This window comes from Halyomorpha halys, unplaced genomic scaffold (genome assembly GCF_000696795.3).
Source record: "Halyomorpha halys isolate HHAL.00 unplaced genomic scaffold, Hhal_1.1 Scaffold179.1, whole genome shotgun sequence".
In the NCBI taxonomy this organism is placed as follows: Eukaryota; Metazoa; Arthropoda; class Insecta; order Hemiptera; family Pentatomidae; genus Halyomorpha; species Halyomorpha halys.
Genome location: NW_027107000.1, coordinates 14435 through 21352, shown reverse-complemented (window position 1 = coordinate 21352; position 6918 = coordinate 14435).

Sequence of the window (6918 nt, the reverse complement as noted above, 5' to 3'; positions counted from 1 at the left end):
TAACAAAAGAAATTAAAGAAAAATAAAAATTAATTGAAATAAAACAAACTGCTCCCTATAGATATTATTAAAAATTAAAATAAATTAATCTATTACAAAAAAAAGGTTTATGAGCTGGAGTGTTGAACTCACGATATTTTTTCACAGAGCGATCTCGTCTCCGCTGAGCAGTGGTTATTGTAGACAGAGTCACAATGTCCCGCTGAGGGCTGAGTAATTAACAATCACACTGACATTACTTGTCTCTGACTAATTGTCTGTTGGGACTTGATCCCTTTAACTCGATATGAGGACTTGGTCCCGAGAACTTACTACTCTTGGTTCCTAACACACTATATAGGATTAAGCCATAGTACTCCCACTGTGTCCAGACTTAATTCCTAAACTGTATTCAATGGATACACACAAACCACATTTATTGTGTGTATCGGCACGTAAATATATACTCATATATATTTACGTGCCGATACACACTATATATGAGTATATATTTACGTGCCGATACATACTATATATGAGTATATATTTACGTATATACCTCTCTGTACGTATATACGAATCTCCCACTCTGAGATTTTGCTGATGGATGTTCCATCTTTTCCTCTGTTACAAGAAATTCAAATACTCCTTCCTCCAGCGACTCCAAAAGTGCTGAGACCTTTGTCTGATTAGTCTCCATCTTTGAAGCGGACTAATGATTTCCTCAGCTAAGTCTTCATCTGGAGGCGCAGTTAGAGGTCTTCCAACCAAGAAGTGTCCTGGTGTAAGGGCTTCGATACACTCTAGATCCGAGCTGACTGGTACTAGAGGCCGGGAATTGAGGACGGCTTCAATTTTACTAAATAGTGTGCTCAGTTCCTCAAACGTGAGAGGGGTCTCGCCCAAGACTTTATGTAATAACACCTTAATGCCCGCTTCCCATATTCCACCAAAATGTGGAGTTGATGGTGGTATGAAGGACCACTCTATTGACTGCCTAGCAGTGTGGTCTCTAATGTTGTCTTGTGACGATGGAGAACTGTACGACTTCTCAAACTCCTTTAATTTTCTCGAGGCTCCTACAAAATAGTGAAATCTTCTTTATTTTTTTTAAACTTGAAAAATATTCAGTGGTAGATAGTTTCAATGCCATCAATGAGACAATCATCCAGACCTTGTTATTCTATCAACCAGGCATTGTACTGACATTCTATCGGCTAGTAAATGTCCTGACCTAAGTTCAGAGATTAACTTTTAAATCAAGTCAATCAATGTATGTTCAATTGCAAACTTTCATTTGGATTGACATAAGGAATAGCTTGAAACTGGAAGTAAGTTAATACATTTCATAATTAGCTTATCATCAAAGACAGTTGAGGATTGTTCATTTCCTAAAGAATCCATTTTTTGGTTAAGTACAACTTATACACATTATGTGCAAAATCGAGTTACTTGAGTCTCTTTTGGTGATTTGGTAATTTTTTAGAGCTGGTTTAGCAGTCAGACACAGGGAAAAGAATCGGTGTGCTTCCAAAATATTATTTTTCAATGCTGTCGCGAACTGTTTTTGAAGAAATTGGCCATAACATGAAATGTAACATAAGGTTTTAAGAAAGCTGGATTAATGCCTATAGACGAATATCAGGTCATAAGCCGTTTACCAAATCAAAAGAATTTTATTCATGATTGGTGATAAGCATATCATTGATTTATCTAAAGTTTCTATGCCAAGAAGTAGAACATCTTTGGGAAGCGGCATATAGGTATTTGTGTGTGTAGTCTTAGCCTTGAACTCCTGAATTGTTTTTTTTTTCAATGGCCTGGCTAATAACAAATGTGAACTTTAAAATCCTGGAGAGTCCTAAATCTTCTTTCACATACTTTACATTTGTATTTAGATAAACTCTTTGGATTAATAGACTTCAACGATGTTGTAAAGTGGTGCAAAGGGTTTATCCTCTTTTCATCTGTCCTAGAAAGTAAATTTACATTTAGACTTAACATATTTTCAATTAGAATGTTTTTTTATTATATTTAACAAATGAAGAGCTACCACTTAAAATGTTATACCTGCAAAATGTAACTAAATATTTCAGCATAAAACCTGCTTTCTGACCTATCTCATGGTGTAATATAGTAATGAATCAACTTATAAATGGGTCAAAGGTAAGAAGGTTACTTCTTCTTACACTTGAACAGTTTGACGAAATGTCAGATATAAATATTTTAGAGGGAGCTCTTCAAATAGAAAACTTAATTAGATGAGTTAAGCAAAGATAATTTAATCCATCTTTCTTATTTACGTTTAGGGAAACCAGGGGCAAGTGAAACCTCGGTTTAGTGAGGTAATGAGAGATGACTAGGATGAGATTCTGTTGTTAAGTTTTACGACTCGCTAACGAGCCTTGGCTTCCCCAACATCCGTCCTCAGGAATCCCTATTTTGTATGAAGCCTGCACAAATGAATACTGACCATAAAGACTCCTTCACTCCTGGATACCTTGGTTCTTGTTGGAATATTTGGATTTTTATTTATTTATGGTATACCCCAGCAACTTCAAGAGTAACGAATGCCTCCATTACTGCATATTGTGAGCGCCCAAAAATGTTAATATCTAAATGAATTGTAAATCAATCGTTCTAAAAAAATGGGCGTTTTGTCTGTATTCCACAATTGCTGATAGCATTCAGGAGTTTTTTAAAACTTTAATTGGAATAATATATTCTGCCACACAAATAAATAATAATGATAAAAAAAAAATATTTATTATAATTATTAATAAAAATAATAAAATAATTAATTGCAAACTAAAATGTATAAAAATAAAATTACATATACACATGATAAATAAACATAGGCGGATAACTGAGTTAAATAATAAAAAATATGAACAAACTGAGGACAATAATTAAAATATAGTAAATAAAGACTGAACACAATCATACATACACTCTTTGCAGGGAATCCTGACTCAAAGGCAAATGTGGATGCCATGGTAGATCGCAAGGATTTAGGTTTTAACCGTCGGAATGGGGGGATTGTACTAGAGGATTAGGATGATGAGTATGGTTTAGATGGAAGTTTGAGAATTTGGATGGAATGAGATCAAGGACATAAGGGATGTTAAGGTCATGATGAAAGGTCATGTTTATAGTATTGTTGGTATTGACTATTGTTCGAAGGACTTTAGACTTAAAGGATTAAATGTGTTTGATGTTCAAAGGTTTAGCTGCCCCCTACAGTTCAAGTCAATAGGCCCACATAGGTTTAAGTATGGTCTTGATTAGTAGCTTGTTTTCTATTGAAAGATGAGAGTGGTCTATATAAGTGTTGAGTAATCTATAATTAAACATCGTCGGTTAAGTTCTTGTCTTTTCAGTCGGGTGTGTGGGTTCCAAGTCTCTCTAGAAAAAAGGAAGCCAAGATAGGGACTGTATCTGATATGGGTAGAGCTACTAAACGAAATGGAATGTTGGGCAGGATCTGGGTCGGAGGATGAAAGTGATGTGCTTACATTTGGATTCTTTGACCTTGATGTGCCAGTTACTGCACCATTGCTCAATTTGGGTGAGGTACTTTTGTAAGTTTAAGGTTGCCATTTCATGGCCATAGTGGGATGAAAGTGTCAACAGCGAATATTGTATGAAAGGATATGACCCAAGACACTACCTTCATGGACACCCCCTTCAACTGGGTAGCAATTTGAAACTTCTATATGGGAAATGAGGAGGTCATATCCAGGGGATTTACGAGTTTTTAATTTATTAATAAGGAATTTGACTTCAGATGGGTTGACAGATGTGCCACAGTTTACTCGGAAGGAACGGTAAGAGAGATATAATCCGAGGACTATGTATAAGGATTGTGTCAGATCGAATTTAAGCTTGAAAAGTAAGCCCTCTTTCCACACCCCGTCAAAAGCTTGATCTACGTCTATAAAGGCTCCAGTACATTTTAACTGCTTCCTTTTAATAGCAGAAGTATGTGATCAATAACTTGATGACCTTGTTGAACGGTTGAATGTTCTGGGCCGGATTCAAATCGCTATGAAGGAATTTGTTGGGAATCTAGTATAGGTAGTATACTTTTGAGAACGATTTTTTAAAGATTATTAATAGGCTCGGGAGTAGGCTTATTGGTCTACAGGACGGAATGTTATTGAGAAGTTGTAAACTTGATGTGGAAATAAATAATAAGCACTGACTTAAAAACATTTCTTAATTTATAATTATTGAGATAATTATGAAAAATCTTTATATTTTCTAATATTAATAATTACGCAACATTTGTACACACACCGACTCTATATCAGCATGAAAAACCTTCCCAACTGTTACTATCGGTAATCGATACAAATCACTACAAAAGATTAACTGGTTTAGGGAAAAGGATGATTATGGAATGCTTCCATATCAGATGTAAGTGGGTTGAGCATAGGATACAATTGTATAGGTAGGTGAGGTATATAATAACTTTTTTTGGAAGTTGTCGCAGAATATGGGAAAAGAGGAGGTCATATCCAGGGGATTTATGAGTTTTTAATTTATTAATAAGGAAAAGAAGGAGAGAGGAATTAATGATGGGAGGAGGAATTCCTCAACTTCAACTATGTGGGTTGGTTGGAGTTCGAGATGGGGAATAAAGGTTTAGGCGAGGTTTTAGGAAAATACTTTTCTGCTCTGCTCTGCGATCGAGGAACCATCATCACGTCTGAGAGGTTGGGAAATTGTGAGTTGACTGTTTTCAAAGGGAATTTTTGGACGCAGAAGTGTGGAAAGGTAGGAGTTGAGATTTGTGATCTAAAGGTAAGCCAGATTCTTTTTGCAGTAATTGAAAAATGATTTTCAGTCTTAATGATGTTTGTTTCTTTGCCAAAATATCCTGGAGCGACGTTTAGAATGAATTAGGTCCATGGAAAAGTTCCAAGGTATAGGGAGAAGGATTGTTGCGGTATTTGAAAGAAGGAATTAATAGCGTCATCAAGTTCATGAGGAGTTTTTAAGGGCACTCAGGGGTCAATATCATCAATTAGGGTTTGGCGAAAGAGGTTATGATCTACTACCTCCGATGAAAGATGCCGGGGGAAGTTTGAGTATTGGGAAAAGAGATGGGATGAGGATTAGTGGGCTTTCATCAGAAGAAAGGTCGTCTAAGCTCACTATAGAGTGATTAAGAGATTCTAAACCAGCGTTTATGAAGATATCAAGGAGGTCAGGGTTTCTATAAGTATCTATATGCCAATAAGTAGGTGTATTAAGAGAAATGATGCGGACATTTTGGGAATTAAGTACAGAGAGCAGTATTCGCCAACGTGTATTAGTGGCTCTGGATCCCCATTGTTAATGCTTGAAATTTAGATCTGCACCGAAGAAGAAGTTGTGCCCATCGGAATTAAGGAGAGAGATGAATGGGATATTGGATATGAATTTAGAGAACGATACGCTGATGAAAATGTATTTGGAAAGGAGAAGGTTTTTATTACAACAGTAGTTGTTGTACTAAAAACCTGACTACTGGTACTGGTAGTGGGGGGTATGTGATGAATTATGGATTGGTGGCCTTGGATAACAGTACCATCATGAGCTTTTCCGTCGGGGTGGTCTGTCCTGTATGTTTGGTACATTGGTATGTATAAACAGTAAATATTCTTTTATTGGTCAGTCGCGTTTCCATAATAAGTGCTAGATAAATATTTTGTCCTGTATGAGCGTAGCTAGTTCATTGGTACGGTTTCGAACATCATTTTCATTCGAAAGGAGGGTAGGTAAGGACTTAAAGGATGTCATTTATGGGTTTTTTTTTTTTTAAGGAGGGATGAAATAAGGCACAAGATCTAAAAGGAATAATGAGAATGGAATTTTATTATTTGTTGCTTGTTAGTCTCTGTTTACTATGGGCACATTTTTTATCTGACGTATTTAAATCCCAGGCCCATCAGTTCCTCTTCAATTGTCTCGGCCGATTTTGTTGGATGCAGGCTCTTGATAACTCTTATGCTTCTATCTTGTTTTAATTGAAATGTATGGCATACTGCCTTTGTGGAAGTTAAATATTTTACAATTACTTGGTATGTAGCTGGGGTATCAGGTAAAAGTTTTGTGCTTTCGGTTCATCTTTCGGCTCACACATATATATTTTACGTTGCCAACTGCATTAAGCTGTATATATAACAATTTCGATTTTTTTTTTTGTTATGTACAAATATTGGTGGAAATCTCGGATCTTTAGGTGTCACCGCTGCCGTTTTTTTAACCCCTTAAAGGGTGATTCGTCGACAGTTCCCAGGGACGAGGTTTCTTTTTGTGGCTGAGAGTCACTTTCAAGATTAAGATTGAATAAGATGTGTGACAAACATCACTCTTTCTTACTCCACTCCTTCATGGGAAATACTCAAAGACTCCACCTTGCGCTCTCACAAAACATTTTATCTCCGATATCATTAGACTTATTAAGGTAATACGTTTTCGGTGAATATTCTCCTCAAGTGTTTTGCCCAAAGCTTCTCCATCAATGCTATTATAAGGTGATTTAATGTTGACAGAGAAGTGATGCGTTTGAATGCTGAATGCCATTCCTCTTTCTATGATGTTAGTCTGCAATCTAAAAATTTGGTCTGTCATAAACTTCTCTCGCATAAATCTACTTTGGTAGGGGCCGATTCCAGGTTCAACAACAGAGTTGAGTCGGTGAAACAAAATATTTGAGAATACTTTCTACTATATATAGATAAGTGAAGATATTCCGCGGTCTTTTATGCTTTTTTCAATTTTTTCAAGCAAATAATTATACAATACTCACTCACAGCCTCCCCCAGGGCATTTGTGAAGCCCGTTACCTACCCATTGGTACTCACAAAAATAGGCGTGGAAGTGACGAATCCACCCTATGAAAACCACGTCATAAAACGTGCTATGTATTTCCTGAGTACATCGTGCGAG